Raw genomic sequence first — 25,566 nt, 5'->3', positions numbered from 1 at the left:
TAGAAAAGTAGTTTTCTATTCAACTTGTCCAAATGTTCTTTACTGGTTGACAGAGAAAGAGAAGATTCCTACACAGTATTTTTCAAGTGTGACTCATATCCTCAAGGCCTAGAAATTTAAAAAGAATGAACGGGGAGGGCCAGGACTTGTATACCCCAACACATCTTTGTTTTTCTCTGTGTGTATTCCTAGAACTTAGTCCTAACTCCTTAAGTAACCCTGAAAGGCACTTAAGAGTTTAGCTTTCTTGAGTAGGATCTCCAATTCCAGGCAAATATTTATTTGCTTGAGTGTATTATACTCTTGAATTTGGCCAATACTCCCAGCAGGAAACAAAGGTTTTCTCTTATTTAAGTACTAAAAGGGCAGCACATTGAACTATGGCGAGAACAAGCGGCTCGAGTGTTATCTCAACATTTTTTGTCATCTCTAACCTCGTATGTGTTTTCTGTCAATAGAATATACATTTTAAGAGGTGAGACAGTGGTGTTTATAACTGCAGTTTGAATCCGGAATGCATTCAAATGTATCAATAAGTGACATTGACAATCATCAACATTAAGGGCATTCAAAGTAGCTGATCTCTGGTTCATGAATAATGAGTTACCTTGGCTTTAATAATTCACTTTTTAAAAACCTTTTCCCTCTATTTTTTATCTGTGAAGTGGCAAGAGTTCTCTGCCTCACCTTAGAGGATTACTAGCTGTATTCCTAGAGGGCAGATATAAGTTAATGAGCAACCAGGGAGGGCACAAAAAGCAAGAACAAAAACAGCGCATTTCCTCCAGGACTATTAATGTCCCTTTGTGGAGGATGGCAACAGCTAATGTCTGGCAAGAGCAGTGGAGGAAGAAATTGCTGCAGGTTCAGGTGGGAGAGTGAGTCACCTTGAGGCTGGCACCGCTGATGAGGTTTGGAGAATAATCTTTCCATTACGAGGGGGTCCTCCTTTGAGGATGGGGATATTATTAATGTCCAGTACTTGAAGTATGTGATTTACTTCCTGTGTACCGCACAGGAACAAAGCGTTAAGGCCCCACATGACACAGATCCTCCGAGGGTTTCTGCAAATGCATCTGTTCTCCAAGATATTACGAGATTTTAGAGTTTGGGGTATTTCTTTTGGTGTGTGGGCATATGGCGCAGCACGGAGATGGAAGTTATTTGAATGAATAAGCAGGGAGGGAGGGAAGTCCAGGTAGGCAGATGGCTGGGTCATCGCGTAGGACTTTTAGCTGAAAAATGTCATCACGGCTTCGCGTGTCTCCACTGTGCCACTTTGCAAAGTTCCAGTTTATGGGAAAATGGTTCAAATTTAGCTATCAAAATAGTCATTTCTGGCGTACTCCTATAAAGCCACAGAATGTAGCTGGTTGATTTTATTAATAAAAGTGCAATTTTTAAAGGGCTGGATTCGCAATCGTGGGCCCAACTTAAATGTCAAGTCATTGTAATGAGGTATTAGCCGGCTTTGGCTTAAATTTGTACATTTTATTCTTGCTCACTTTTAAATACCTTTCCTTAATCCCTTATTTTTGGCTCATTTGATATGATTATCATTCCAATTTCTTGCCTTCTGAATAATAGATTCTAAATCATTCTCATTTTGGTCTTTGATTCCTTATTAAAAATCCTGAAGCCTAACAGCTAATGATGCTATTGATGCATGGTGAGGCTGCTTTTAATCAAGGATTTTTTTTTTCATTATTGCACACCATCCCTCTTCCCCCAAGGATAAATTTTTGTTTTTCCATTGCATTTCCTTTGGTTATACAAGAAGTTGGAAATAGACATTTAGAGATAGACAGCTCCCCAAATAACCATATACCCAATAGGTGTTTTCAGTTTTAAATCGATGTGATTTCACCGTTGACACTTTTTTTTTTTGAAGCAGCTTTGTGTCCTTCCACATATAGCTTTTTCATGTTCCTCTTTTTTAGCATGTAGACATTTTGTTTAAAAAAAAAAAAAACCTTAAGGGGCACCTGGGTGGCTCAGTTGGTTAAGTGGCCAACTTCAGCTCAAGTCTTATCATAGTTTATGGGTTCGAGCCCCGCATTGGGTTCTGTGCTGACAGCTCAGAGCCTAGAGCCTGTTTCATATTCTGCATCTCCCTCTCTCTGCCTCTCCCCCACTCATGCTCTGTCTCAAAAATAAAACTATTAAAATAAAAAATTAAAAAATAAAAAATAACAAAACCCTTATGTGTATGAGGCAAGTCATTTCAGACAGAGGCTAGCTAATGTTTTGGGGAACAAAATGATTTTGTGAATTTACTGATCATATTTTACCAGAGACCTACCACGTAAAAGATGCAGATTTCCCAATGTCCAATGGCTGCCATTTGGTTTCAGATTAGTCACATGGGTTAAAATTGGTCTTATGGTGTCCTTGACCATAGTTTGACAGTAAGGCTTTTATGGGCAAAACCTGCAACTTGTTTGGAATTTTGACCTTCTAGGTTTATTTCATATTGAATCACTCCAGAAAACATGGATTTTCTGTCCATGGGACATCAAGATATCGTTAAGCATTAGTCTATGTGAAATTAATGGCCTTTGTTTAGCTAAAAATACCCTGACCAGCTATGAGGAAGTATTGAACTATCAGTGTTAAGATGACCAAGTTTATTGACTAAATCTGGGTTCCCTTCTTCTGTTCCGAGATTCAAAATGCCCAAATGTATTCTAGGGTCACCAGGAAGAGCATATCATAGCATGAATAAGGGAAAGACATTCTACCTACTTGGAAAAAGAAAAGGCACACTTTCTACTTTTTGTCAAACAGGCCTTACAGCACCTTAGGAAGCAAATTAAAAACTGACACTACTTTACACTTGCAAATGGTATATAGTAAGTAGGTCTAAAGTATGGGAAGGCAAGAGATAATTTTTAGCTGGCATAACCTCTTGCCCTGAATCTTCCAAATTCATTTGTAGAGGAACAATGATTACAAGTAGGGCAAAATAAATATCCCGTCTTTGATAGAAATTCCTGGTCCAGTGTGCCTCCTCTCTAATGACTTACTAATAAAACCATAGAAAATTAATGAAATGAGGTACATGCAAAAATAATTTTTTATTGGGTGACTCCAAGAACAAGACCTGGTGATAACCAAGTTGATGATACTATACATCTAAAAATTTTTTAAGTTTATTTTAAGAGAGAGAGTGCAAGCAAGCAAGCAGGAGAGGCAGAGAGAGAAAGAGAGAGAGAGAGAGAGAGAGAGAGAGAGAGAGAATCCCAAGCAGGCTCAGCACTGTCGTTACATAGCCCAACACAGGGGTCAAACCCACAAACCGTGAGATCATGGCCTTAGCTAAAATCAAGAGTCAGATGCTTAACTGACTGAGCCATCCAGGTACCCCAATCCTGCTATACGTGTAAAGGGTCAGTACAATATGTACGTAGGCTGCTTCACAATTTAAATGGCTAGAAGTGCCAATATGCATTTGACGTGTATACAAAATAGCAATGATTCAGGCCACCAGGGAGGAGTACTATGCATGGAGGGTTATTTGACTTTAATAGATAATTTACTAAGCAAAAAATAAAGTATTCTGTCTCCCTATACTCCAATTTAATTTGCACCCTTCAACCTACTGATTACTAAAAGACTTTTCAAGGTCTTAAGTTTTTGGATAGTACTGTTCTGGTCAAGAGTGGAAAAAAAAAACAAAAAAAAGAAAGACAAAAAAACAACTTCTGATAAAAAATAAATATTGTAGTGGTGCCTGGGTTTCTCAGTTGGTTAAGTGTCTGACTTGGGCGCAGATCACGATCTCACGATTCATGGGTTTAAGCCCTGCATCAGGCTCTGTGCTTACAGCTCAGATCCTGAAGCCTGCTTTGGATTCTGTCTCTTGGTCTCTCTCTCTCTCTCTCTCTCTCTCTCTCTCTCTCTCTCTCTGTCCCTCCCCTACTTGTGCTCTCTCCCTCTCAAAATTAATAAACATTAAAAAATATATTATAGTTTAAACTTCAACCGCTTAGAGTATTGTTTTCCTTTTCTCATTGAACAATGTACCAGGCATTTTGCTACTTCGCCCGAGATACACCATTAAGGAACAACAAACATGGAGGGTGTTTGGGATTTTCTGGTGGGCGAGGGAGATAATTCCCCTTCTATGGTGCCTCTGTCAGCATTCCATTAGGCAGTTCTTCGTTTCTATTCTCAAGATGTATTCAGAATCTGCATCTTAACCGCTCCTCTGCTACTAGGTCTGAGCCACTATCCTCTCACATGTGGGTTTCAGCTAGTTTCCTAATAGGTTTTTCAGTTTTGCTACCTCACACATTGCCTATTCTCAACAGAGAATCAAAAGTGGGACTTTCAGAATGCCAACTCAGACACCACGTTAGCACTTAAAGTCCTGCAACGGCTTCCATGTCACTGAGCACAAAAGCTGGGGTCTTTGCACTGGTCCAAAAGGTCCAGCCCCCCCCCTTTCTAACCTCATTTCCTTGTTTTCTCTCCTTGTTCATTCTACTCCTTCCACACTGGCTTCCCTGCCCTCCCACAAACCTCATACACGCCCATCTCAGAGCATGTCTAACAGTTCCAGGGAGAACAATTTTTACTCAGTAACCTGTTTGCTCAAATGTCTCTTCCTCAAGGAGACCTTCCATGACCGAACTAACTTAAAATTACTATCTACTGCATAAACACCTCCGATTCTCCTTTCTCCATTCTATTTTTTTCTATTTAAAAAAAAATCACTTTGGGGTGCCTGAGTGGCTCAGTCAGTTTGAGGGTCCAACTTCAGCTCAGGTCATGATGTCACAGTTCATGAGTTCCAGCCCCACATGGAGTTCTGTGCTGACAGCTCCGAGCCTGGAGCCTGCTTCAGATTCTATGTCTCCCTCTCTCTCTTTGCCCCTTCCCTGCTTATGTTCTCGCTCTCAAGAATAAACATTAAAACGTTAAAAAAAAAAACAACCCTCATTTTTAACATATTGTGGTTTAAAATTATTTGCATTACTTATTTTTCTCTCTGGTTCACTAGAATCTAAACCCCTAAAAGGTAGAGATTTTGCCTATGTATGTTGAATAGCATGCTTGGCACATAGGTTTTCAATAAATATTCTGTGTGTAATGGAGGAGCCAAATAAAAATTGAATTAAAATTATGATAATAGTTAACAAACTTAAAACAACCCTATGAAATGGTATAGATACCATTATCTCCATTTTATTATTCGTGAAAATATTTATTTTGAGACAGACAGCTTGAGTGAGGGAAAGGCAGAGAAAGAGGGAGAGAGAGAATCTCAAGCAGGCTCCACACTCACTGCAAAGCCTGAGGTGGGGCTTGAACTCACGAAACAGTGAGATCATGACCTAAGTTGAAACCAAGAGTCAGACACTTGAACAGGCGAGCCACCCAGGCACCCTATCATCTCTATTTTATATGTGAAGCGACTAAGACAGAGAGGTTAATTTGCCCAAGTCGTGTACTAATCACTGGTGAAATTTGAGTTCAAAGGCAGGCAGCTGAGTTTCCAAGGAGGCCCTATAGTTCATTGTGACTTGTTGCTGCTTTTCAGGGGTCAGGATGCCAGGAATGGGAAAACATGCATACAGAAGAAAACTGGATCTAGAGGGGAGGCTTTCCAGTGACATGACTTTGAATGGATATAAAGACATGTAGCACTTAGTTGGCTGGGAAGAAGCAGCCATCTTTTAAAGTCAGCTCCACTTTCCAGAGCAGAGATAACGGGAATGTTTCAAGCTGAGGATTAGTTTGCAACAAATGCCACTAATGCCACCAGGTGAGTCAGCTTCTTATTGGTCACACTTCCTCCTTCCCATATGAGGGTGGGATCAGAGAGGACGTGGTCTCATAGTGTAGTTAGTTACCGATCAGCCCATGTGGAGAATTTCTCACACTTCATTTATGCGGCCAGTGTAACATCACTCAGCTTCTCACATTATATGACACCACTTTGAGGAAGTAAAGTTGAGGGAAATCTAATACATTCTGTTAAGGCAGCTGGGGAGGGTGCTGTTAATGGTGCTGTTCAGGATCCCTTGTGACTGAGTGGGTTACACTAGCAGGACCAGGGGAGTAGGAGAGACTAATTGGTTCCTGGAGGTGGCTTGTGCCTTTGAGAAAGCCTCACCTGCAACTGCTCTGAGAATGAATAGCATGAGGCAGTCAATAGACAACTCATTTATACTTCTGTGCTTAACTACAAGTGGAGAAAGTAACTGGAGCATGCACACTGCAAGAATCTCACAATTGGCATGGCATCTGGCTTCCCAGGACCCCCTCCACTTTCTACTTCTGTTTGCATGGAGTCCTCATCATCATTCACTTGCTCTAAATGTTCTCCTACAGGCTTAAGAAGCGAGACCATGGTTTCCCGGAACTGTATTACAGCCCACTCTCCAAAACATCCATCTGCAGGTTACTTCAAATACATGATTTATTTAATACCAGTAGGGCTATGAACCACTGGCCAAAAAGTTTACTCTTGGTCTTGTATAGGGTGTTCGACAAGGCTGCCAGAAGTGTACTTTATCAACCAAATTAAACTTCATATGTAGGGACTAAAATGTATGGGTATCAACTTCAGCAGATGTCTTTTTATGAAATTATGTAATTCTTAGCACTTATGTAATTCCTAGTTTTTTCAAGTAAGTTACAACTTTAGAAGATATTGCATGCACTAATTGGTATTAGAGATTCAAGTGTTACAAACTGGTAATCACCAGGCTGCTAAAATAAGTTTAAACTCCATCTGCCTTCCAAACTTTATTTCTCTTGGCCATCCTAATAAATCCTCTAGCAAAACAAGCCTAGTTACAACCTCCTAAAATAGGACTTGCACTTTTTAGACTCATGCCAATTTCTTATCTATAAAGCCTCTTTTCTTATCTCTTCCTTCCAAAATCCCATCTTTTAAGACTTTCTCTGATCAACTCAATTGAAAGTGAGTGTCCTATAGAAAAACATTGGCTCTTTTCTATGCTAATTGTGACACTTATCCCTTTATTTACTCACTCAAGAAATATTTTTATGCCTTTTTCTTAAAGTTTATTTATTTTGAGGGGCAGAGAGGGAGAGAATCCCACTGATGGTGCAGAGCCTGATGCGGGGCTTGAACCCATAAACTGTGAGATCATGACCTGAGCCAAAACCAAGAGCTGGATGCTCAATTGACTGAGCCATTCAGGGACCCCCCCCATGCTACTTTTTCGATTCTATGATTGGTTGAGGGACACAGCAGTGAAGAAAATATAGTCTTGTACTTACGAAATGTATAACCAAATAATCCAATATATATAAAGAGAAACTGTAGTAATTGCATCTGAAAATTACAGGGTACCATAAGAATAATCTTAAAGAAAACAATTTAGAGGGGAAGGTCAGAGAAGACTCTTGTGAGGAAGCAACATTTTTAGCAGGAGATCTAATGGGTGAATAAAAGTAATTCAGGCCAGGAGGAGAAGGAAGAATTTAAAACAGAAGGAATTACATTTGGAAAGTCTCAGATAGAAAAGGCCTTGGTGCCTTCCATGGATGGAAAAAAAAAAGTCCATGTGTCTTATATTTTACATACGCACCTTTATTATCAGTCTTGGAACGAAGATAACATTTCTTTCTTTGTGTGCCATGATGATTAGCATACTGTTTTATACACAGTAGGTACTAAATAAATGTGCTAGAGGGCTTTGGCTTCTGGTGACTGCAAGTAACTTGTTTTGAACTGCTCCTCCTACATAAATAATTATACCAACTTGACAATAATGTGAGACAATGACTTTCAGGCATTGAACACAAAGAGCAGTTCTATCATCCTTCAGAAAGGGGAAAACCCGTAAGGTAGGCTTCTCATCCCCAGATGACTGGGACACTTTCCAGAACCTTGCAGTAGGAAGATAGGTCCAGGAGAGAGGAATCTCCTGGAGCTGAGGAGGCACAGAGTAGAGTTGGAAGCTCCTGAAGCAATGGAAAGGTCAGAAATGTCGGGAATGGAAAATGAAGTAGTGGTATAGGGAAGTCACCCCGGAAGTCTGCATGAGGCCTTCCTTTGTTCCTTCGCTGAGGGCTAAGAAACTCAATGCTCAGGCTCTGAGTTCACAAGACCTAGCAGAAAATGGCTTCTGAGAGGCCAAAAGTAGCAGAGACGTTAGAGGTTGCACAGGGCTAAAAGTCAAAATCTGGGCCACCTGGAGTGGAGTGACCTCACTGAGTAATGCAGGGATCCAATTAAGATTTCATAAAGACTATACCTTATAGGAAAGAAAATACCCTAGGCCCAATAAGAAAAACCTCAAATGAATCCACCACACAAAAACAAACTTAAAAGGGTCAAGATAATCTACCAATTAACTGACTGATAAAGCAAACTAAAATAAGGACAATAAATATGAAGCTCTACAAAGTAAACATACACGATTAAAAAATATTCGGCAGGAGAAAATGCAGGAAATCAAAGGAAAAAGCATCTAATGACAATAGGTGCTAAGAGAAAAAAACCAGAAGAGAGCAGATTTGGGTTTTAAAGCAGCTATTATAAAGATTCATGGACTTAAAGGGAAAGATGGACAAATTTCAGGGGCTGGAGGGAAACTAAGAATAATCAAACTGAAATTCTAGAACAAAAACAGAACTACTTTTTGAGGGGTTAACCAACAGATTATATATAGAAAGTATTATCCATATTGAAGAAGAGAAAAATATTTAAAATATCAAGAAAGCCTCAGTGACTCATGAGGCAATACTGAGTAGTCAAACATATAAAGCACCGGGGAAAAAATTCCAAGAATGCATCAGAAAAGAAAATACTGAGGAAACAACTGAAGATTTCCTAAATTTGGTTAAAAAAACAAAAACAATACCATACATATTTAAGAAATCAATAAATCCCAAGTAGAAGTCTAAACAAAACATGTAAAAACATCATATTCTGCTAAAGAAAAATTTATATAAAACTTTGTACCAATGAATTTGACAAATAACATGAAATGGATAAAATACTAGAAAAAAACTCTCTAAAACTGACAAAATAAAAATAGAAAATTTAAACAGTATTCTACCTATTAAAGAAATCTAACTTATAAGTAAGCAGTTTCTCTGCCAAGAAAACATCAGGTCCAGATAACTTCACCGGTGAATTCTATCAGATATTTAATGGATGATTAACAATTTTACATCAACTATTTTGGAAAAATATAAGATGTGGCAATATTTTCTATGTCATTTCAAGAAGTCAGCATACCTACAATACCAGCATAAATAAGAATGTTACATAAAAATGAAATTATGGACTAATATTTCTTATTAAACTACTAAAAATTGTTAACCAAATATTAGCAAATAGAATCCAGAATTATGTAAAAAGATAATATAATAATCAAGTGAAATTTATCTCAGGATTTAAGGTTGTGAAGATTTTAAGCAATCATAATAGCAGAATAAAGAAAAAAATCATTACCTTAGTTGAAGCCAAAGAAAAAGCTTTTGATGACATTTAACACATTCATGACAAATTCTCAAACTAAGCATAGAAAAACACATCATTTATAAATGGCATCTGTGAAAAACTTCCAGTTAACATTATAGTTGATATATATATTAGTACTTTCCCCCAATATAAAAGACAAAGTGAAGATGTTCACTCTCACTACTTCTCCAAACATTGTACTGAATTTTGTACCCAGTGCAATAAGGCAGGATAAAAGAAATGGTGTAAAGATTAGAACGGAAGAAATAAATTTGTCTTTATACATAGAGGACATGATTTCATGATTGCATATGTATAAAACGCTATGAAACCTAAAAAAATGATACCGACTAATGAATGAGAAAGATCCTAGGATAAGAGGTCAGAATACAATAAAATCGAATGAATTCAATATATTAGCAACAAAATTTAGAATACAATTGTAAGCAATGTCATTTAACAGTACCAAAAAATGGTTGGGGGTGATAAATTTAATGAAATACATATTTAAGTCCTCTACACAGAGTACAGAAACTCCAAATCTTAGACTCACTCTGTTAAACATTTGATTTCAGCTCAGGTCATGATCTCATGGCTCATGAGTTCAAGACCTGCTTCGGGTTCTGTGCTCACAGCTCAGACTTTTGGATTCTGTGTCTCCCTCTCTCTCTGCCCCTCCCCTGCTCATGCTCTGTCTCCCTCTCTGTGTCTCTCTCAAAAATAATTTAAAAAATTAAATAAAAACAAATAAATTCAATGTTTAAGATACCTATTATCTCCAAATCAATTGCCATTAAAAAAAATCATAGCATAGATACCGACAAGCAAACTCTAAAACATATAAAACATACAACTAGAATAAAAAAAAAACCCTCAAGAAAGGGGAGAAATGTGGAAGCATTACACTAATTTTAGGAATCAATATTACGGGACACTAATTGAGACACTGTAGTATTAGAATAAGAATGCAAACAGATAAATGGAAACAAATACGAAATGCAGAAATATCTAACTACTTACAAGGTTATAGGATGTCAATGCAATTTAATGGGAAAAGAAAGTCTTTTCAACAAATAGTGTTGCATCAAGTAGATAAAGTAAACAGTAAACCTTGATCGGTGCCTCCTGTCACATATAAAAATTAAAAGCTGAAACTGTAAACTCTTCTAGCATAAGAGATAGAAGAATAATTAATATCATGACCTTGGGCTAAACAAATATTTTTTAGCCAGAACACAAGGAACTGTAAATATGAAACTAAAGAGATAAGTTTAACTTGATTCAATTTTAAAATGTCTGCTTATCAATACATGTCAAAAAAAAAAAAAAGGAAAAACAAGACTCAGATGGAAGGAACATGTTCACAACACCTGTATCTGACAAAGAATTTATATTCAGAATATAGGAAATGCTTTCATAATTAATAAAAAAGCAAACAGCAAAATTAAAAATGAACAAAGGTCTTTAACAGACATTTCCCTGAATATACAAACAGGTACGTGAAAATGTGCCTAATATCATTAGTCAGACAAATGAAAACTAAAATGTGATAATATTTAACTTTCAACAAAAAAGCTCAAAAATGAAAGACACACAACGCTAATTGTTGGCGAGTTTGTGGAGCAACTAAATTCTTACATACCACTAATGGAGTAAATGTAAATTGGTACACGTTAGAAAAATCTAGCTCCTTATGAAGTTAGTTATATGCTTACCATATGACTTAGCATTTCCACTCATTGATACTGTACAAAACATGAGTATCAATATCAATATTGCTGCTCTAACAAATTATCACAAACTTAGTGGCTCAAACCCAAACAAAGTTTTTATATTACTCTTCTAGCATTCAGAAATTCAAAATGAGTCTCACCAGCTAAACTCAGGTGATGACAGAGCTCCATTCCTTTCTTCAGGAGAAAATCTGCTTTCGTACCTTTTCCAGCTTCTAGAGACAGCTTATCCGCCCTGGCTTGTGACCCTCTGGTTCTTTCTCTCTCCACATCGCTTGAACACTGACTCTCCTGCCTTCCTCTTCATATTTAAGGAGCTCGTGATTGCATTAGGTCCACCTGGATATCCAAGACAGGTTCCCTAGTTGAAGGTCCGCTCATTAGCAACATTAATTCCATCTGCTACCTGGATTGCCCTTCTGCCATAGACCTAACTTCTTCACAGGTTCTGGGGATTAGAAGTGGCTATCCTTGGGAGGCTATGATTCTACACAGGTATTTATCTAAAAGAAGTGAAAACGTATGTTCATGATACACATGCACAAATTGTTTAGAACAGCTTTATTCAGAATAGTCCCAAACCAGAAACAACTCTAATGTTCATCATTAAGTGGGAAATGGTTAAACACATTCTGGTAAATTATTAGAATGAAAAACTACTCAAAGTTTTTAAAAAGGATAGTTTAATTGATATGCTAAACCATTCTTAAAATATTAAATTGAGCAAAAGAAGCAATAGATAAGAGAATAAATACTACATGATTTCTTATTTATGGTATTCAGGAATAGCCAATTATGGTGATAGAAGGAAGAATATGGCTGCCTTTAGGGGGCCGTGACTGACTGTAATGAGGCAGAAAGGACATTTTTTAAATAGTCAAATGGAAATATTGATATAATTTATATATAGGTTTATATATACATGTAATACATTTATTTATTTACATATTTATAAAATTCCAATATAATTAACATGTAGTGTTATATTAGTTTCAGGTGCACAATATATTGATTCAGCAATTCTATGATTCAGCAATACATTACTCAGCGCTCATCATAGTTAAGTGTCCTCTTAATCCTGTTCACCTATTTCCCACATTTCCCCACCTCCCTCCCGAGCGCAACTACCAGATGGCCACAAGACACTGGAAAGATCCTCCACATCACTCATCATCAGGAAAATGCAAACCAAAATCACAATGACATACCACCTCACACCTGTCAGAATGGCTAAAATCAGCAACACAAAAAACAGCAAGTGTTGGCCAGAGAAAAATGAACCCTCTGGAACTGTTGGTGGGAATGCAAATTGGTGCAGCCACTGTGGGAAACAGTATGGAGGTTCCTGAAAAAAATTAAAAAAATAGAAGTACCATTTTGATCCAATAATTCCACTACAGGGTATTTACTCAAGGAAATTAAAGAGATTACTTCAAAAAGTAGTTTATTGCAGTATTATTTACAATAGCCAAGACATGGAAGTAACCTGTCCATGTCCATCCATAGACGAAGAGATAGGGCAATATTTTATATTTTGGTTGAGGTTGTGATATGTATTAGTGTTCATAAGATTGTGCATTTCACTGTGTGTAAATGTTACTTGACAAAGCAAGTTAACATAGAGTAACAACTGACCTATATTTCTATGGACAAACAAAAACAAAAACAAAAGAAGAAAGAAAGAAATTGTGGTGGCCAAAACATCACTGTTACTTGCTGTGAATTACAAATTCAGTTTTTTAAAGTATACCCTTCAAGTTCAAATTTAATATCTATGTAAGCATTTGCAACAAATTTGAACATGGAGATTCTATTTAACTTGTTGGAGATACTTCAGAGCTTTTCAAAAAATGTAAATTAGATGTTTTTTTAAGCCTTACTGAGGTATAATTGATAAAGTTGTACTATATTTGAGTGTTTGATAAACATACACATTATGAGAAGATTTCACCATCAAATCAGATACAACTTTTGAAAGTTCAGGGATAAAAATCCCCTCCTCATCCCATGCCACAATAGTGTTACACTGGTATGTATTTAGTGAAGTCAGAGGCCTTAATGTGGGTCACCTGTTCTGGCAAGGCTTATGCTACAGTGTAATTAGGGTCCCAGTGATTCAGAGCATTCACTGGCTTTCTTACCGTAGATCTCTTCCCCCAGGATTCAGGCTTAGGTCCTTGGGTCTAGGATAAAAGAGAATCTGAACAGCAGATGTAGTGTCCCAGTGAGAACACCCCCCTCAGCCTCTCGATGCTTTAACTTTAGAAAACACACATACAGACACACAGATACACAGACACACACACACACACACAGACACACACACACACACACACACACACTAACATTCCTGGATGCTTGCTTGCTTTTCCCACCCTTTTTACTCCCAAGAATCTCCTTAGCAGTTTGTGTAAATTGACTCTTAGCTGACCCAGCCCTCTGTCTCTGGATACACCATTTGTTACATGTTTGATTCTAGGATAAATATAATTGAACTTCCCAAATTGGAACCACTGCTACACATAAAAGATACAAGAAAGGCTGCTGGGGCATCAAAAAAAACCCACAAAAACCAGTTCTAATAAGATAAATTAATTGGTAGAGTCTCCTACAGAGTAGATGATTAATAAAACTGTGATCTTATTTTGGTCCACAGAGCTTGGTACTGATTTGCTCTCCAGCCCCAATTCCTTGGCCAGGGTACTGATGCAAAGAAGATGGCAGAAATGATCAAGCGGTGAGACATTCCTGGCATAATCTGTCCGAGCCTATTCACTGAGGGAGCCTGTGATACTACAGTGTTAAGGGGTCAGCATGGAAACCCCCCAAAGCAAAATCATGGAAGAAATAGACCACTTGGCTGAAGTGATAAATGCTGAGAAAATAAAGCTTTCACAAAATTCAGCAGCAAGTATCATGCATTACAGAGAGTAAGTCATAACAAGGAAGAATAACATGAAAGTTCTCAGGTACATATCAATACGTGGGCTACCGATGCAAGATCAGAACTGGGCTGGGTGGCTTTAGAGTGGAAACACAGAGGTAGTTGCAGTCCTGAAGAATCTACGTGAGCAACACTAAAATATCTGAGAATTATAGGAGAGACCAGCCGAGGAAAAAATATAATGGCAACGCCGGCCACTAGCAATGTGCTGACATGGGTGTGACTGATCACTAGCATTTGCAGCATCTTAGAAAGGCTGGTGGAAAGGGAGTGTTGGTATAGACGGATGATTTATGCATTTGTTAGGGCATTTGCTTCACTCCTTTATCAATCTCAGATAGAACCATCCTTTAGAAGTTAATTCAGCTTCCTTCTCTATGAAGTCTTTTATGAATGGGACTCTAGCTAGTTTGTTAGATTGTCCTTTTACTAACTTATATTCATTCCACTATTTTACTGAATGTATGTATCATGTGGCAGGCACTGATATCCAAATCCTTCTCCTTGACCAGGAGTAGCTACACCTCTGAACTTGACCTAGGTTCCTAGAGGCCTGTGCAATTACGAAGAGGGGCAGGACTGACCTACAGAGGCAGAGCAGGGAAACGAGAAATTGTCATGGAGCAAAGGGAAAAGAGTACACCATACGCACAGCCATGCAAGATACCAGTGGGAAAGTACTTACGGTGCAGATAAAATTCAGGTTTAAGGTGAGCAGATATTGCCTGAAAGTTCAGAACAAGTGAGTAGGAGTCAAAACTAGGTGAGAATCACTATACATTTGCCTACAACCTATACAAGCCTGGTATTATGTGACTCACAAACTTTCCCACAGTCATATACACAGTCATTAACCTCCTTGAAAAAGTTTTTGAAGTTATTTCGTCAGTTCTGAACAGCACCATCTGGCAGAATTCTAGTGGAGAAAGAACTGGAGGGAGAAGTAGGAAACCACTCTTCTGTGGATTAGTAAGTGCAAACAAGGTGAGTAATGGCTATCGATACAAGACTGTGGACCATACCTCCAGGGCATGAAAGGGACAGAATTCCTTTTTTGGTCCATTGTTTCGCAATGGGAAGAGGCTCTATGTGAGCCAGAGATGGGGTGGAAGACAAATAAAGGGATGCAAAGGTAAAGGCTGCATAAGAGGAAAGAGAAAGAGAGGGAGGGCAGAAGGGGAGAGGGAGGAAAGAAGGGAGGAAAAAGAGAGATAGAGAGAGAACCCATATGTGTTTGTGCTTCTCAAAGGTGAGTGCTAGAGTGCTAGTTTTGACTTTTAAGTGATCTGGTACCGTGACCACACAGTGGCATAGGGTAGGAGGTGGTTGTTAGCTCTCCTCTTAGAATTCCCATAAGCTGCCAGGCTTTCTCCCCCATATTTTGATTTGAACAAAGGATTCCTCAATCTTAAATAAAATGTTATACATTTACAGCTTTAAGACAAGATTTATAGCCCCTGCTTTCAACCAGATTTCCCCTTAAAGCTATCCTAAATAACTTCTGGTTTCCACTCAAGAATGTGGAGAGCTGGAAAACACATTTCCCCCACCCTCATAATTAAAACAATAATAATAATAATAATAATAGTAATAATAATAATAATAAAATTAAATGCCTAGACAGGCTGAACATTTGTGACTTTTTTTTAATCCATTGGAAAAGAGGAACAACATGGCAATCAAATGTCCCCAAATGCAAAGAGACACAGGCACCTTAGGAAGTGATGAAGTGTGAACATTTGCTTACCTGGAGTAGACACCACTGGACATTAGCAAGAAGAATTCTGTTAGAAGCGATCACAATTAGTGAAAGGCAAAGGTGAGCTGGCACCTCCTAAGACACAGAAGTTGAGGCTCCCTCAGTGCCCTCTTGCAGGCTCCTTCTCTTTAAAACTCATCACACTTTCAGAGAAAAAAATAGGAAAGAACCACAAGAAAGCCTTTGTTGTGGTGAAGACCTGAGGAGGAGAACAGCAGATTATCTAGAAAGGGTATGAGTCTCTATGTAGACTATCTTCCTTATTTTTCTTTGAATGAGAACCTTAATTTATGCAATGAACTTCAGCAAACATCCTTACCTTAGGACCAGGACTCCTCAAGAAGCAACAGGAAAAAAAAATCTCTACTGCTTGGGAAGGACAGGAATACATGGTGGGCCCAGGACCAAGTAGCCAGGAGAGGTGAAGAACTGAAATGGTGCCCCCACCCCTAAGATTCAGGGACAGGTGTCTGCCTAAAAATGAGGATTAATCAGAGTAAGAGAGAACACTCCCTGCACCCTGTTCCTCACACCATGGCTTCTGCCTACCACTGAGAGTCCCGTAAACTTCCAGTAACAAGTGGCAGCCAGACCCTACCATCTACAAGAAACCTCTCGGAAGAATAGTTTAGAGAAGACCTAAAACTGAGGGTAAAGCAGATACTGCTCCATCAAACAAGCTTCCTGGCCTCCAAACATAATCACTATAGGAATCTGATGCCTGTGGTACTCAGAAGGTAAGCATAGCGATAACAGACCTTAAACCCAGACCAACTCCTAAACATAATGTACTCAAATGCCCACACCAAAGTCCTATCAGAAAGAAAGATGTGCTTACTTCCAGGCATATAAAACTACCTCAGGCTCTCGTGTCTGCATAAGATGTGTGGCTTTCAACAAAATATGAGAGGAAAAGTAAATAGAAAATCAGTTAAGATATAGATCTGAAAAACACTATCTAACAATTAGACCTAATTTAGATTTATATAATTCTCCATGAAATAGTGACAGAATACTTTTCCTTACTAGGGTATTTGGAATATTCTCCAAAATATCCCATATTCTGAGCCATAAAACAAACTTCAACAAATGTAAAATAATAGACAAAATTCAAAGTATATTCTTGGGATTATTTAAACTAGAAATATAAATAACAGAAAAATATCTGGAAAGCCCCTAAATGTTTAGAAGACAAACAACATACTTCTAATGTCCCATGGGTCAATGCTAAAGTTCCAGTGGAATTAAAAAAAATATTTGAACTGAATGAAAATAAAATATCACATTTCAAAATTTAAGGATGGAAGTGAGGCAGTGCTTAGAAGGAAATAGAGAGCATTAAATTGCTGACTGACATATAACATAGTATAAGTTTGAAGTATACAACATGATGATTTGACATATTTATATTGTAAAACAATTACCACAATAAGTGGTGAGAGTGGACACCCTTCACTTGTTTCTCATCTTAGAGGAAAACCTTTCAACCTTTCACCATTGAGTATGTAGGCTTATCATATATGACCTTTATTATCTTGAGGTACATTCTTTCTATACCCAATTTGTTGAGACCAGTTTTCATTATGAAAAGATGTTGAATCTTTTTAAATGCTTTTTTTCACCTCTACTGAGGTGATTATATTATTTTTATCTCTCTTCTGTTAATATGATGTGTCACATTTATTGATTTGTCCAGGTTGAACCATCCTTGCATCTCAAGAATGAATTCCTCTCATTCATGGAGTATGATCCCTTTAGTGAACAGTTGAATTTGTTCTATTAGTGTTTTTTTGAGTTTTTGCCTCTAAATTAATCAGGAATAATTGGCCTATAGTTTTCATTTCTTTTATAGTATCCTTATCTGGCTTTGGTATCAGAGTAATGCTGGCCTTGTAAAATAAATTTGGGAGTGCCTTTTTCTCTTTAATTTTTTGGAAGAGTTTGAAAAGGATTGGTGTTAGTTCTTGTTTCAAAACTTGGTAGAATTCACCAGTGAAACCACAGGGTCCTTAGGGTTTTGCGGGGAGGTTTTTGATTACGAATTCTTCTTTCTTGTCATTGGTCTACTCAGATTTTAAATTGTTTTGTGATTTGGTCTTCATAGGTTGTATGTTTGTAGGACTTTATCCATTTCCTCTAAATTGTCCAATTTGTTGGCATACAGTTATTCACAGTTGTCTGTTATGATCCTTGGTATTTCTGTGGAATATTTCTGCTCAATTATTTATTCCCTTCCCTTTGCTCACGTTGGGCTTAATTTGCAGTTCTTTTACCAGTTCATTGAGGTATAAGTTGTTTATTTCAGATCTTTCTAAATTCTTACTATATGCATTTATTAGTTGTTTTTTTTTTTTTTTTTACTGGATTGGTCAGTTGGTATCATCCATGGACAAACCAAGCTTATTACTGAGATGTCTAGTTTGGCAAAATCACTGCCCATGTTCTGAAATTAAAGCAGTGGAGGGTGGGAGTTGCCACTGGCTGGGCTTTTGGGTTGAGTGGGCCTGTTGCTTGGGACCATAATTCAAATGGATCTGCTGGTTATGTTTTATAATCAGGTAGGTCCACTAAATGGGCTCTGCAATCACACTTGGTCAGATAGGGCTGCAGGTTCTGTTCCTTGGCAAGGTAGTACTACTAGTTAGATTCTGTTGTTGGGTATGTCTCTAGGCCATGATCCACAATAGCTCCTGGTTGAGGCCTGGTTGAGACCTTAGACTATGCTTCCAGAGGCTGTAAGTGTTGCTGGCTGGACTCTACATTGAGGCATGCCCATAGGTCAGGCTTTGTGGTCAGACAGAACTTCACGCTGTGCTCTGTGATCAGCAAGGGTGGTAGGCTGTGCCCTGATGTTGGGTGGAGCCACTGCCTGGGTTTTACGGTCAGGTTGGCCACTATTTATGTTCCACTACTGGGCAAGATCACTGGCCAGGCTCCCTAGTTGTGTGGAGCCTCATGTTGTACCTCATAGCTGGGTGAAATTAGAGACCATCCTTGACGGATTGTCTGGGTTGCTGTCTATGTTTCTTCACCAGATGGGGCTATAGGCTGTGCTCTGCGGTTGGGGGTGGTTACTGTCTGGACTCTGATGCAGAGTGGGATTGTAGGGTAGGCTCCACAGCTGGTGGTACCATAGGCTTTGCTCCAAGGCTACTTCCTCTTCAACCTCCCTGGTTATATGGGGCCAAAGTTTCTATTCAACAGTTAGCAGGGCTACTGGCTTGGTTCTCTGCCCAGCCAAGCCACCAGATATGGTCTGTGTCTGCTGGGCACCTGTGGCCATGCTTACTGGTGGGGTAGGACTGGAGGCTATACTTAGCATTAGAAGAGACTACAGATTTACTTCCCTGACCAGGTGGGGCCCTCAAATGGGTTCCATGGCAAGTATGGCCCATTAGCTGGAGATCTAAATCAGAACTGACAACCAAACTCCCAGGCCGGATTGGGTCACTGATTTAGCTTCACAGATGAGTACAGCTATTGGCTGAGGTCTTCTTGGGCACCACTGCAAATAGGAATGTGATAAGCCAACATCTGAGCACTGGTTGCTATAAATCCTGGCATCTTTCTCTGTCTTCATCTGATCCCTTACAGATAGACTTCGCAGGTTTCCCCAGTGATCCCCATGAGGTGGGACTCAAGCAAGCCTCCTAGAAAGTATCCTGAACACTGCAGAGGCTGAAAGTCCATCCTGGACTATTTATTCCCACTAGAGAAACCAAGGACTTCAGATTAGGAGGCACTCTTGGTGCAGTGGTGTGCCGGTGTGGGAGAGGAGCAACGTGGTCAGAGTGCAGCCACTTCTCTTACCATTTTGGCACAGTACTTCTAGCTGTTTGTTTTTGGTTTTGGTTTTGGTTTTGGGGTGTGTGTGTGTGTGTGTGTGTGCGCGCGCGCGTGCATGTGTGTGTGTGTGTGTGTCTGAGGGAGATTAAAGTTGGAAATGATCTGTGTAGCCTTGATGATGTAGATCTTGATGATGTTACCTCTCTAAATTCTTATATTAGAAAAGAAGAAAGGTCTCAAATCAATAACCTAAACTTCCATCTAAGAAACTAGAACAAGCAAAGCAAACTAAATCCAAAGCAATAAAGAAGAAAATAAATATAAGAGCCAAAAACTATTTACCAAAGAAAAAATATCCTCATTATCACCTTTGTAGGCACAGAAAAAGTATTTGATAAGATTTAATTTATAATGAATTCTCAGAAAACTAGGAAGAGTAGGGAATTTTCTTAATATAACAAAGCATACTTCCAAGATATCTACAGATCACATGAGAAAGAAAGAATGCGTTACCCTTAACACAGAAACGGGACACGATATACTCTCTCAACCTTCAATTCAACATTGTACTGGAAGTTCTAGCCACTGCAATGACACAATAAGAAGGAATAAAAGGCAGAAAGATAGAAAAAGGTGAAATAAGACTGTCTCTATTCACAGGTAACATTAATAAATACAACCCCCCAAAGAATTTATAAAATATCTTCAAAGAAGTGAATGAACAAGATTGTGGGATACAAGATCAATATACAAAAATCGATTTTACTTCTCTACATTAGGAATGAATGACTGGAATTTTAAATTTAAAAAGACCATTTAAATAACCCCTAAAGTGTTAACTATAAATCTATCAGCATTTGTATAAGATTGTATACTGAAAAATAAATACACTAGTGAAAGACATTTAAAAAAGAGGCCAATATATTAATGAAATAGAAATAGATACACACAAATATAGTCAACTGATTTTTGTCAAAAGTGCAAATACCATTCAATGGAGAAAGGATATTTTCTTCAAAAAATTTTGGTGAGAAAATTGGGAATCCATATGCAAAAATATGAACTTCAACCTGTATGAAAATTAACTTAAAATGGATTAGATACCTATATTTAACATGTAAATTTCCCAAACACTAAGAAGAAAATTTAGAAGAAAATCTTGGGTTAGTGTTTAGCTGTGACACTAAAAGAATGATCCTCAAAAGGAGAAGATGCTAAATTCCAATTTATCAAAATTAAAAAGAATATTGCTCATGAAAGACACAGTTAAGAGAATGAAAACATGAAGCACAAGTAGGAAAAAATATTTGCAAATTATATGACTGACCAATTCCCTACTTCCAGAATATATAAAGACTTCTCAAAATAAGAAAACAAAACAAAACAAAACAAAATTTTAAAAATGGTGGAGGTACGCCTGAGGGGGTCAGTTGGTTAAGTATCTGACGGAGACTCAGGTCACAATCTCAAGGTTAGTTGAGTTTGAGCTCCACATTGAGATCTCTGCTCTCAGTGCTAAGCCCACTTAGGATTCTCTGTCACTCTCTCTCTCTCTGCCTCTCCCCTGCTCTCGCTTGTTCTCTCTCTCTCTCTCTCTCTCAAAAATAAAAATAAATAAATAAATACAGGACCAAAAGATCTGAACAAACATTCCACCAAAGAAGATATACAGTTGACAAATAAGGACATGAAAAGATGTCCTTAGGGAAATGCAAATTAAACCTTCACTGGGATACAATTATATACCTATTAGAATGGCTAAAACAACCATTTTTAAAAGGCAGTAACTAGTGTTAGTGAACACGCAGGGCACCGGGGGAATACAAGATGTTTTTGCCATTCTAGAAAATAGTTTGGGAGTTTCTCATAAACTTAAAAATATACTTGCCATTATGACCCACCAGTCTCCCTTTTGGATAATTAATACAAAACAATGAAAACTATTTTGACATGAAAATCTTTAAATGGATGTTCATTATAAACTTTATTTAAAGTCACCGATAAATAGAAATGACTCAGGTATCCTTCATTCACTGGTGAAGGCATACACAGGCTGTGCATCCACACAATGACATTCCACCCAGCAGTGAAAAGGATGAACTGTTTTTTCATACAACAGTAAGGATTCATCTAAAATATACCTTATGAAGTGAAAGAACCCAGACCTCAAATGTTACATATTGCATAAATCCACTTCTATGGTACTTTGGAAAAGGACTATGTATAGGAACCAGAGACAGAATGGAAGGTGAAGGAAGGAGTTGACAAAGAGAAACATATAGGAACTCTTTCTTTTTTAAATTTTAATGTTTTTTATTTATTTTTTGAGAGAGAGAGAGAGCGTAAGCAGGAGAGGGTCAGAGAGAGAGGGAGACACAGGATCTGAAGACAGGCTCCAGGTTCTGAGCTGTCAGCACAGAGCCCGATGTGGGGCTTGAACCCACGTACTGCGAGATCATGATCTGGGCCGAAGTCTTAACTGACTGAGCAACCCAGGTGCCTTGTAATTCTTAAGGTGATAGAATTATTCTATGTCATAGCGCGCTTGTGACTCCATGCATTTGTCAAAACCCATAGAACTATACTCCACAAAGAGTAGATTTTCTTATATGTAAGTTTAAAAAAAATCAACCAGGATGAGAGGGGTAAGATGAAATGCCAACCATGACCACAAAGCTAACTACATTACAAATGATTAAATGTGGCGGGGCAGAAATGAACTTGGATAAATAAGTTTGGGGAAAAAAAAGATTTTATTAGATCATGTAAGCCTAAAGACAGAACTAATTTTCCACTACCTTTGCACTCTAATCAGTAATGTGTTTCTCACATTTACTGTTTATTCTGAAAATATACATATACTGCACTTGAACCAATAAGAGAATATGCTGGGATAATAAGAGCAAGTTTCTTGCTCTAGGAAAACAGAAGTTACAGGTACGCAGTGGGAGAGGGCCAGCATGAAGAGTGCTAGATCGGAGTCGGAGGTGATAGATGAACTCATGGTGGCCTGAGTTGGCGCGAACTGAAAAACAGAATAAATAACAACACTGTTGCATTAGAACCAAAGAATAACATAAGTACCTATGAGTCCTTACAGTTGTACATAGGAAGCTGAATAACTAAATGGAGAGAAGAGATGCCACAGTAATAAGTTTTGCAAGTAGACCTACTAATTGGCTGCTGTAAGTAGTGAGTGAACCTATTCCGAAGCAGGATAACTCTATTTCCCTTTAAATATTTGTTAATTATAAAGCATTGCCCGCCAAGAATTTATTAATTATGAATGGAAACATAGTAATTTTACAGTGAAGAAACCTGACAGATACTACCTTATCTAAGTGATCAAAATTAATATAACAGGTATATATGGTGATAGCATCTACCCCTTGACAGGTACATAGAACCTCTGTGTTATCTATCCTTCCCAATACTGAATCAGATCAATCTAATCATGGGAAAACATCAGACAGACCCAAACTGAAGGTCACGAAAGACAAGGCACCACTGATGAATTGTCACAGATTAGAGGAGACCAAGGAGACATGACAAATAAATTCAACTTGAGATCCCGATTGGATCCTGGAACAGGAAAAGGGCATTTATGGGAAATGCTGAAATCTGACTAAAATCTCAGTTTAATTAATAGTGTTGTGCCAATGTTAATTTATTATCTTCGATAACTGTCCCATGGTTAGATAAGAGGAAGATGGGTGAGGGCATACTGGGTATGCTCTGGACTACTCTGCAAATTTTTCTTTAAGTGTACAATTATATCTAAATAAAAGAGCATTTTAAATGACACAAAACTATACTTCAATTCTAGATGCCATTAACATATACAATATAAAGGCATACAAAACTTTTTATGACTTTGTTTAGCATTCTACATTTTACACATCAAAAAAATCAATGGTATAATTTCCATGTTTTTAAATGATGAAATAAAAAGAAAGGTTTTAAAACTATGATTTATAAGCTCCTCTCTTCAAGTAACAGATTGTGGGCGTGAAGAGTTTTTATCCCCCATAAATGAAAAGCCAAATTACATATAATCATCGCTAGATTTTATCTGTTTAATTTTCAAAGTACCAGGGGCATCTTTCAGTACTGAGTGGAATCTTGAGCAGATAAGTGTAACTGATGGGTGCTGGGCCTCGTGCAGGTCACACGGAGGCGAACCTGCAGTTACTGTTGTTACGCTTCTCATCAACTTGTACTTCAGCATTGGCGTTCCTTATTTCTCTTGGATCTATCCAATTGTTCATCATGGGTATAAATTAAATAATGCATTGTTAAAAACAAAACAGCATACACTAAGAATTATCATAATGGCACCCACATTAAATTGGATAAGAGTCGATTAAAATAGCTAAATCATCAACCGCCTTATTTTATTTGGGCTTTCGTAAATGCTTTACGTTCACATCTCATAAGCATCTGGAGGTTCTCCAAATATTCCATTTAAAATAAAAATATACAGGGGTTTCTGGGTGGCTCAGTAGATTGAACGTCCAACTACGGCTCAGGTCATGATCCCGTAGTCCGTGAGTTTGAGTCCTGAGTGGGGCCTGGAGCCTGCTTCAGATTCTGTGTCTCCCTCTCTGTTTCTGTCCCCTCCCCCGCTCATGCTCACTGTCTCTTAAAAATAAATAAAAAATAAAAAATAAAAAAATAAAATAAAAATATACAGTTTTGTACTGGTTTATTTTAAAAGTGGAAATTCAAGGAGATAACATTGCTGACTTTAACATCTCCCTGAATAATCTTAAATTCCTGAATGTTCACAAACCATTATTTGAAAAACCCAGTCCTGATGGATAGGTGGAAAATTGACCGTTTTAATCTCAGCTTGTTTATACAGAAGAGAATACAAAAAATTAAAGAAAGCCAATTTTGTATCACTTAGGATATTTTTACCAACAGGTGACAAGACAGGAAGCTCTAAAGCAGGGTGGCTCTAGAATCTGTTAATTCCTTCACTTAATGAAGACCTAGAAAACCCAATTTCCTTATGTATTTCTGTTGCCACATTTTCCTTCAGAGTTTCCAGACATAAAAATGTCCAAAGAAAGAAGTCTCTTGCTCTGTGTCACTTTTTAAAAGTGAAGAAATCTTTCCAGGATATTCTCACCACCTAGCTGACATCCTTTCATGTCCTATTGGCCAGAATTATGTCACTTTTCCATCCCTAAACCAATTACTGTCAGTAAACCAATATACTAATTTAGGATTGACTTCTGAATTGAGACTATAGTCCCTTTCCCTGAAAGCTGGATACTTAGATAAATCTAGTTCGTGTTGACCAGGAAGACTGGGTTAATGGGTATTAAGTGGGCAGCCTACCGTGTCTACTAAAAGTGACTTTTAGAAGGAATTTAAGTTGCAAAATTGCACAGAGAAGGGGAGTGCATATGTAATAAGAAAGCTTAATTCAGTGTTATGAGCTATAAGAGAAACGTAGCCACGATTCTAGGAGTGCACCCACATGATGAAGATTGGGAGCTAATGTCATCAGAGATGGCTTCCCGGAAAAGTTAACACATGGACCAAATGGGACTGGAGGGGGGTAAGTAGGATTGGAAAAGTAAGGACAAATGAGGTCAGGAATGGTCCCTCTTATTCTAAACCAAGGTGTTTGTACACTGCCCTAGAATTGATTGAAAGCAGACTAAGGACTTAAAAATTTGTTTTAACAGTTATTTATTTTGAGAGAGACAGAGAGAAACAGAGCACGAGTGGGGGAGGGGCAGAGAGCGAGGGAGACACAGAATCCAAAGCAGGCTCCAGGCTCCATGCTGTCAGCACAGAACCCAACATGGGGCTCGAACCCGCCAACTGTGAGACCATGGCCTAACCTGAAGTCAGGAGCTCAACCAGCTGAACCACCCGG

At 38.1% G+C, this 25,566-nt stretch overlaps 2 long non-coding RNA genes across 2 annotated transcripts in view; one reads left to right on the top strand and one right to left on the bottom strand.

The window, feature by feature from the left end:
* Window positions 1-797: 797 nt before the first annotated feature.
* Window positions 798-14,088, top strand: LOC115302902. The gene is made up of 2 exons (XR_003913705.1): window positions 798-911; window positions 13,841-14,088. It is a non-coding gene; the product is annotated as an uncharacterized LOC115302902 (long non-coding RNA).
* Window positions 14,089-22,423: 8,335 nt separating this feature from the next.
* LOC115302528 overlaps window positions 22,424-25,566 on the bottom strand; it is a 69,209-nt gene continuing 66,066 nt past the window's right edge. Inside the window, exon 6 of the long non-coding RNA XR_003913519.1 lies at window positions 22,424-22,698. This is a non-coding gene — a long non-coding RNA (uncharacterized LOC115302528). The remainder of the gene's footprint in view (window positions 22,699-25,566) is intronic.

This window comes from Suricata suricatta, chromosome 9 (genome assembly GCF_006229205.1).
Source record: "Suricata suricatta isolate VVHF042 chromosome 9, meerkat_22Aug2017_6uvM2_HiC, whole genome shotgun sequence".
Taxonomy (NCBI): Eukaryota; Metazoa; Chordata; class Mammalia; order Carnivora; family Herpestidae; genus Suricata; species Suricata suricatta.
The sequence above is the reverse complement of the archived record's forward strand: the minus strand, read 5'-3'. Positions and strand labels throughout refer to the sequence as shown.